The 9,353-nt window shown below is 42.9% G+C and overlaps 1 pseudogene; it reads right to left on the bottom strand.

The window, feature by feature from the left end:
* Positions 1 to 341: 341 nt before the first annotated feature.
* On the bottom strand, positions 342 to 7,371 carry LOC147092783 (putative G protein-coupled receptor 139; annotated as a pseudogene).
* Positions 7,372 to 9,353: the final 1,982 nt, after the last annotated feature.

Genomic DNA, 9,353 nt, shown 5'->3' with positions numbered 1-9,353 from the left:
TAATCAGAAAGAAGGGGCGCAGTCTCAGAATAAGTGATCGGCCATTTCGGACTGAGTTCACGGAGGGTTGTGTATCTTTGGAATTCTCGACGTCAGAGGGCGGTGGATGCTCAGTCTTTGAATATATCAAGACTGAGATCGATAGATTTTTGGACTCTAAGGGAATCAAGGGAAATTGAATTTGGCGGAAAGATGGAGTTGATGTAAAACATTAGCCATGATGTCATTGAATGCTGGAGCAGGCTCCAGGGGCTGTAAGGCCTACCCCTGCCCCTTTTCCATTTGTTCTGATCTTCTAAGTTGAATTGTAATACCAGCAAATCCATAGTGTTTCTAACCATCTAAAGCTCAACAATTTTATTTAATGGATATTTCACCATTTCTCCTCTCTGATTTAGTCTGGGTCACAGCATAAATAAATGTGTTTGTGTAGCAACTCAAAATCAGGAGCATATATCCGGTTTCTTGAAGGATATAAACCGGATCGTTGTAACCTGTGTATGAATAGGTATTATTATCTCGGTAATACAAGTGATGGACCGTGTACGTCAGCCATAACAGTATAAAATGGCCGGATATACTGAAGAGTAAAATGATGGATTTTCTGCGGTTCTCCATCTCAGGATCAGGGTTATTTTAAGTGCTGGTGTTGTCCCACAATGGCCGGTGGACTCTGCTCGCCATTAATATATATCTACCGGTCAGAGCATTGAGCAGAAAAATAGTGAGGAATGGCTGAAAAGGAGTCGCTATGCAGCCAAAATACGAAAATGCTTGCCATAGTGGTGAAGAATAAAAGTTTCATCTTATCCAGGGCACGTTGTTAATTCTATGCAGAGGTTCATATACAAAGTACCAAGGGATGTTTTTTAAACAGCTCAGAGCAAGCACCGTGCCTACAATCGCAGCTGCCGTTTCCTTGGTGCAATATTTATTTTTCAGCTTCTGGCAACATTTGGCTATAAGGCGGTCAAACATGAAAGCGACGGTTCACCAGACAGAACAATCTCTGGATACATAAACTAGGACGATTGTGGTCCGACATACAAAGTAAGTGACAGGAAGGTTTCCTGCAAAGTAAATGTCGATGAACCGATTGAGTATAACGCCAGTGATGACGACCAGCAGATCCGCTGCTGCCATGGCCACCAGGTAGTGAGTGATGTATTTGGAGAGATCGCACTTTCCCCGGGACAGGATCACAATCGCCATCATGTTAACTGTAGCGAAGGGTAGGAAAGGAAGGAAATTTTTGGCGGACTTTACTGAAAGTAAACAGTATGTGTGCACATCAGAAATTGGGGTAGTTCTTGACTTTTAGCGACAGCGCAAATTGGATGATAACGAGTCGGCAGCCCGTGTCACATCTCTCCCCATTAAAGCCAATGGAATTAAACATCGGCGGAGATGTAAAATGGACTGCACACTCATTAATGGCCCAGAAATTCAGGTCGGGCTTCCCGTGGGTGGAAGCCTCCGACCTGCACTTACCTAGCGCGCCGGCCGTTGAGCTGTGGGCCCGCGTGGGATTCCGATCCTGGGCCTCCTCCAACTACCGGCGCGCAGTGCTTGCATATCCCAGCGGCGCAGTTAGTTCGATGCATCCCCTGGGATCACGTGGGCCATGGATTGCCAATGGTAGCAGGGAATGCTTCATTCATAAGTTTCACAGGACCTGTCAAACCTATAAATACTATAAGCCCCAAAACATCACTAAATCTTCAAATAAATTTAAAAAAAATCACATTTTAAAATAAACTATAAATTACATGAAGTAACTATTTTAAACAATGGCCCAGTAATTCGGGTCCAAATGCGTGAGTACGGTCTGGGTACTCACGCATCTGGCCGGATGAAATGCCGGCGTTCAGGAAACACCGTGCATGCGGGGAACGCCGGCATTTCCAGTCCTCTGAACGAAGGGGTTCAGAGGCTGAATGCATGCGCGGTATCGGGCAGTGCGTGCGCCTTGGGATTCCTGTATTTTGAGAGAGATGCGCGTGTGTAAAGGCCTCCGATATTTACACACAGAAAAACCACACATAAGTACTTAGTTTTTCAGGTAAGTGGTCTATTAATAAAATTTAGAATTTTTTTCCCCACAGGTTTGTTATTTTTAAAGAATTTACAGTAAGGTAAGTTTAGTTTCAGCCCCGATTTTTTATAAATTTTTTTTTTTCAAATTTTAAAATTATTGTTTAAAATAGTTTTTCATAGTTATTTATGGTTCATTTAAGTAGTGCAATGTTTCTTTTAATTTTCTTTCAGGTTTAAGTAGTGTTTTGGGGCCAGGAGTTTTCATGAGTTTGACAGCTCTCACTGTCAAACTTATGAATGAACTTTTGCAACCTCCCATTGGTTGCCCTGTGCTCACGTGATCCCAGCCAGCTCATCACACTAAGTACACCGCTGGGTCACGCACGCACAGCGCGGCAGGACCTCAAGCTGGCCAGTCACAGGAATGTCATTGCGGGCCAGATTTCAGATGTCGGCGCGCCGGGTAAGTCCACCTTGGGGCCTTGCACGCGCGGCAATCACCCGAGCCGAATTACTGGGCCAATAATTTAAATTTTTGAAAAATTTAATTACATTTTCTAACGGGGCTAAAAATAAACATACCTTTCTTTAAAGTATTTGAAAATAATAAACCTGTGGAAAAAATATTTTAATTTTAATTAATTGACCAATTACCTTGTAAAAAGCAGGCCTTGCACCTGCTTTATAAAAGTGTAACTCCTGGAGACTTACCCTCCTGGGAAAAGCTGCAAAAAAACAAGTAAGTTCGATGCGCATGCACTGCCTCTCCTGCGCATGTATTCCACCTCTGAACCCCTTCTTTCAGGGGAATGGAAATGCCGGTTTCCCGCGCATGCTCAGTGCATGCACGAAAACAGCACTTCCATTGGGCTTACGGGTGAGTACCCCATGTATACTCACCTGTGGAGACCCGAATTTCTGGGCCATTATCACTCCTTTTACATTATCGCGCAATGTCAATGTCTATCCTCTGTTCCTGCATCCCACATGGAAACAGCTTTCTACTAAATATAGGTTTCAAAGTATAACATTTGAAAATCAAACGAAAATTTAAATGTTCTGGGCTAATGTAACATGATATTTGGACATCATAAGAAGAAGCAACGCTGATTCTGAAATGAAAAACAAGTGTTTCAAATGAACCAGAAATATTTTTTTAAATAAGTACGAAAATCATTAATAAATTCTGGGCTGTGTCCTCCAATCAGGAAGCAGAATTAGATTTTACATCATTTCAGAAGGAAATCCCGTAATCATTTTAAATTATAATTACTTTCCAGGATTGGAATTTTATTCCTAATTAGCTTCATTCCACCAACTTCACTATATATTGGTTCTGTTAGTAAAACAACAATTTTGCTGATAATTATTATTGAAATCATTAAAACTCCAATCTTTGCAGAAAGAACAAAAGCTAATGAGATACAATTAAACTATTTGATTTCCCCAATGAAAATGATAACAACATGCCTGATGTGTCCACTTACGCTGATGCAAACAAGTTCTGGGGCTGTTTACATCAACCGTAAACAATTTGCATGCAATTGCTGGACAGTTTGGGGGCAAATAGCCCAAGCCTGTGCGAGAAATTGGCACAGAAATTTGGGTCGGGGGCTTCTCGCGGGTGTAAGCCCCGGACCTGCACTTACCTACTGCGCCAGCCATTGAGCTGTGGGCCCACGTGGGATTCCGATCCTGGGCCTTCTCCAACTGCTGCCGGGCAGTGGTTGCGTATCCCAGGGGTGCAGTTAGTTCGATGTGTCCCCTGGGATCACGTGGGCCACGGAGAGCCAATGGTAGCAGGGAATGCTTCATTCATAAGTTTGACAGGAAGAACTGTCAAGCCTATAAATACTATAAGCACCAAAACATCACAAAATCTTCAAATAAATTTAAAGAACATCACATTTTTAAAATAAACTATAAATTACATGAAATAACTATTTTAAACAATAATTGTAATTTTTGAAAAAATTAATTATATTTTCTTACGGGGCTAAAAATAAACTTACACTTCTTTAAATATTTAAAAATAATAAACCTGTGGGAAAAAAGTTTTAATTTTAATTAATTCACCACTTACCTTGTTAAAAGCAGGCCTTGTGCCTGCTTTTTAAAAGGTAAGTCCTGGAGACTTACCCTCACTGGAAAACCTGCAAAAAAAAACGTAAGTTCAATGCGCACGTGCAGCCTCTCCTGCGCACGTGTTCCACCTCTGAACCCCTTCTTTCAGGGGAACGGAAGTGCCGGTTTCCTGTGCGTGCGCAGTGCTTGCATGAAACTGGCATTTCCATTGGGCTTACGGGTGAGCACCGCATGCGTAATCACCCATGGAGACCCGAATTTCTGGGCCAATGTCAATTGTGATCCTGTGCCAGGGGAAGTGCAGTCTCTCCAAAAGCATCACTCTCTATCTAGTGGCTATGGCTGTCGCGGTTCTACTGGTCATTATCACTGGTGTGATATTGAACAGCATCATTGGCCTTTACAATCCAGTTAGCTCCTTGTCCGTTACTCCAGCGTGCCGTCTCAAAACGCTCCTAGTTTATGCTTGCAGAAATAGCTCTGTCTGGTTAACAGTTGTTTTCACCTTTGATCGATTCGTTGCTATTTGTTGTCAGAAGCTGAAAAGGACATATTGCACCAAGAAAACGGCAGCTCCGATCGTAGGCACGGTGTTTCTTCTTAGCTGTTTGCAAAATGTCCCATGTGGTCTCCTCTACATTGGGGAGACCAAACGCAGATTGGGTGACCGCTTTACGGAACACCTCCGTTCAGTCTGTAAGGGTGACCTGGAGCTTCCGGTCACCTGTCATTTAAATTCACTGCCCCATTCCCACTCAGACCTCACTGTACTCAGGCTCTTGCATCGTTCCACGGAAACCCAGTGTAAGCTCGAGGAACAGCATCTCATCTTGTGATTAGGCACTTTACAGCCTTCCAGACTCAATATTGAGTTCAACAATTTCAAATCATAACCTCGGCCTCTATTACATTTGTACATATGTATTTTTATCCACACCTTTTTTTTGTGCCCTTCCCCCTTTTTTTTCTCTCCCACATGGCAGCTGTCTCTCATTCTGCCAGCGCATTTCCCACGTAATCTAGAGCCGTCTTTTGTCCCCTTACTAGTCCTTTCACCATCTCGTCTAGTTTTGAATACCTCTTAATGTCTCTTCACTTCTCTTTTCTTCTTTCATCCCCATTGCCCAGCCCCCAAACTGGCCTTTTAATCTGTTTCATTTCCTGTGTTTTTTCAGTCCTGACGAAGGGTTTCGACCTGAAATGTTGACTCTATTTCTCTCTCCACGGATGTTGCCTGGCCTGCTGATTTTTTCCAGCATTTTCTGTTGTTATTAAGGAAACATGGCACTGATTGATTCAGCTGTGCTCGTGGCTGAGAAGATTTTCATGAGAGCATTACAAAATAGGTCCATTGTAAGGTGGCAGCCAAAAAACATCCTTCAAGATAGGTAATCATTCGAACATTGACTGTAGCAATCTATGCAGCACCCCCTGATGGCGGGACACAGGGGACTTCTGACATTGGCTTCACACCCATTACTTTGCCATATTGTTTCTCACCTGGGGACATGGACCTTTGACCTGTGTAACCTTGAAAGAGGGAGTGAAATTTTATAATAAATTAAATCTGCAATAAATCAAGATAAACCTATCCCAAGAATGTAAATCTGACGCTGAGTCTACACGTGAACCATCAACTGGTTTGCTTCTTCACACAACTGGTTGTTTGTTTTCAGTATTGTCTGTTTTCGTTGCATATATCCTGCACCTTTAGTTTTTCTTTTTTTATCTAACATATCCATTTCCACTTGAACATAAGAACATATGAAATAGGAGCAGGTGTAGGCCATATGGCCTCTCAGGCCTGCTTCACCATTCAACACAATCATGGCTGATCCTCTACCTCAATTCCACTTTCCTGCCCTCTCAGCACATTCTTTGATACCCTTAGTGCCCAAAAATTTATCGAGGTCATTCTTGGATATACTCAACTAAAGAGAATCCACAGCCCTCTGGGGTAGAGAAATCCAAGAAATGCCTCCTCATCTCAGTCCTAAATGGCCGACCCCTTATCCTGAGACTATGGTCCCTGGTTTCAGACTGTTCAGCCAGGGGAAACAACCTCTCAGCATCTACTCTGTTCAGACTTCTAAGAAATGTATACATTTCAACGAGAGTAACTATCATTCGTCTAAACTCCAGAGAATATAGATCCATTCTACTCAATCTTTCCTCACATGAAAACCCTCTCATCCCAGGAATCAACTAGTGAACCTTCGTTTCAACACCTCCACGACGAGTATATCCATCTTTAGGTAGGGAAGCTAAAATGTACACAGTACGTCAAGAATGTCCTCCCACAGCCCTATATAAATGCAGAAATCTTCTTTACTCTTGTACTCCAACATCCTTACAATAAAGGCTTAAAAAACATTTGTGTTCCTAATTGCTTGCTGCACCTACATGTTACCTTTCCGTGATCCCTCTACAAAGACACCCAAATCCCTCTGAATCCCAAAATTTACGAGTCTGTCAGCTTTTAAAAAATATTCTGCTTTTCGGTTCTTCCTACCAAAGTGGACAATTTCACATTTCCGCACCTTATATTCCATCTGCCAACTTCTGACCCACTCACTTAACCTGTCAATATCCCTTTGCAGCCTCTTTGCGTTTTCCTCGTGGTTTATCTTCACACCTAGCTTTGCATAGTCAGCAAACCTGGATGTATTACACACGGTCCCCTCATCTATCATTAATATAGATTGTAAAGAGGTGAGGGCCAAGCACCAATCCTTGTGGCACCCTACTAGTTAAAACCTCCCAACCTAAAAATGACCTGTTTATACTTAATCTCTGTTTTCTGTCTGTTAACCAATCATCAATCCACGCAAATACATTGCTCTCAATCCCAGGAGATTAATCTAGTGTAATATAAGGGGCTGACACTGTCGCTTATGTTTCACTAGATGAACTGAGCTAATTATAAGTTGTGGCACATTGCTGTACAGAACTTGGCTGCTACGTTAATCCCTAAAATAGCAATGACCATATCTCAAAAGTACAGCTCGTCAGCTGTGAAGCACTTTGGGAGAACCTAAGACCATGAAAAGCGCTAAATAAATTACTGCTATCCCGACATCAAACATCCTATCTGGTGAGCCCATTCAACCGCTGACCAGTGAAATCTGTAACTAAATGGATCCTGCAATGGGCCACAAACTTGCCATGAGCAATGCTGAAACTGGGTATTTTATTCCTTCCGGTATGTACCATGTCCAGCTCGCAGCTCTGTGCTGTGGTTTCCTTCATCTCTCAAATTTCTGCAGATCTAACGCTTGTCTGAAATGACCGCCTTTGAAAATACATTTGCTTTCTATTCAGAAACAGACCAACTTTCGATCAATCTCAACAATTGCATTCTCATTTGTTTTGTCCTCTTATCAAATAATATAAAGAAATTGTATTTATTTTAACAGTGGGGGAGGGGTGTTATAATTTCGTGCTAATTACACGTATAATATTTTTAAGGCTTTACAATTGTAGAATCATAGATTAGTTACAGCATAGAAGAAGGCCATTTGGCCCACTGTGCTTGTGCCGGCTATCTGCAAGAGCACTTCAGCTAGTCCCACTCGACCGCCCATTTCCCTAGCCCTGCATTTTGTTCCTCCACATATTTATCCAATTCCGTTTTGAAAACCACGATTGACTCTGGCTCCACCATCATTTCAGGCAGTGCATTCCAGATCATAAACACTCGCTGCATAAAAAAGTGTTTTCTTCTGTTGCTTTGGTTCTTCTACCAATCACTTTAAATCTGTGTCCTCTGGTACTCGACCCTTCTACCAATGGGAACAGTTTCTCTCTATAAAAACATAGAAACATAGAAGATAGGAGCAGGAGTAGGTGCAGGAGCAGTGGGAGACTTTCAGAAGGGAAATAGAGAGAGTACAACGCCAACATGTTCCTTAAAGGTCAAGGGTGGGACCAACAAGCAAAGGGAACCTTGGATGACAAGGGATATACAAAAATGCATTAGGAACAAAAGGGGGACTTTTGGCAGTTACAAAAGACTAAAGACGGAGGAAGCCCTAGAGGAGTATAAAAAGTGCAGGGGCATACTTAAAAAAGAAATTAGGAGGGCGAGGAGGGGCCATGAAATAACACTGGCGAGCAAAATAAAGGAAAATCCTAAGATGTTTTATAAGTATATTAAGGGCAAGAGGATAACCAGGGAAAGGGTAGGGCCCATTAGGGACCAACGTGGCAATCTGTGTGTAGAGCCAGATGGTGTAGGCGGGGTTTTAAATGAATTTTTTGCATCTGTGTTCACTATGGAGAAAGACGATGCAGACATAGAAATCGGGCAAGGGGACTGTGACATACTTGAACATATTAGCATCGAGAGGGAGGAGGTACTAGCGGTTTTAGCGGGCCAAAAAGTGGATAAATCCCCAGGCCCGGACGAGATGTATCCCAGGCTGTTGTGTGAGGCAAAGGAGGAGATTTCAGGGGCTCTGACACAAATTTTCAGGACCTCTCTGGCCACAGGGGATGTACCAGAGGACTGGAGAACAGCTAACGTAGTACCATTATTCAAGAAGGGTAGCAGGGATAAACGAGGGAATTACAGGCCAGTGAGCCTAACATCTGTGGTAGGGAAATTATTGGAAAAAATTCTGAGGGACAAAATTAGTCTGCACTTGGAGAGGCAAGGATTAATCGGGGATAGTCAGCATGGCTTTGTCAAGGGTAAATCATGTCTGACCAATCTGATTGAATTTTTCGAGGGGGTGACTAGGTGTGTGGATGAGGGAAATGCTGTGGATGTGGTTTACATGGACTTCAGTAAAGCTTTTGACAAAGTCCCGCATAGGAGACTGGTCAAGAAGGTAAGAGCCCATGGGATCCAGGGTGCCTTGGCGCGTTGGATCCTAAACTGGCTGAGTGGCAGGAGGCAGAGGGTGATGGTCGAAGGTTGCTTTTGTGACTGGAAACCTGTGTCCAGTGGGGTACCTCAGGGATCGGTGCTGGGTCCCTTGCTGTTTGTGATCTACATAAATGATTTGGATGAGAATGTAAAAGGTATGATCAGTAAGTTCGCAGATGACACGAAAATTGGTGGGGTGGTAAATTGCGAGGAGGAAAGCCTCAGGCTACAGGACGATATAAACGGGTTGGTCAGATCGGCAGAAAAGTGGCAAATGGAATTTGACCCTGAAAAGTGCGAGGTGATGCATTTTGGACGGACAAATACGGCAAGGGAATACACAATGAGTGGTAGGACCCTA

This window comes from Somniosus microcephalus, unplaced genomic scaffold (genome assembly GCF_052327205.1).
Source record: "Somniosus microcephalus isolate GS21.2 unplaced genomic scaffold, FLI_Smic_1.0 unresolved_chr2, whole genome shotgun sequence".
Lineage (NCBI taxonomy): Eukaryota > Metazoa > Chordata > Chondrichthyes > Squaliformes > Somniosidae > Somniosus > Somniosus microcephalus.
Note: the sequence above shows the minus strand (reverse complement) of the source record. Positions and strands in the feature narration are given on the sequence as shown.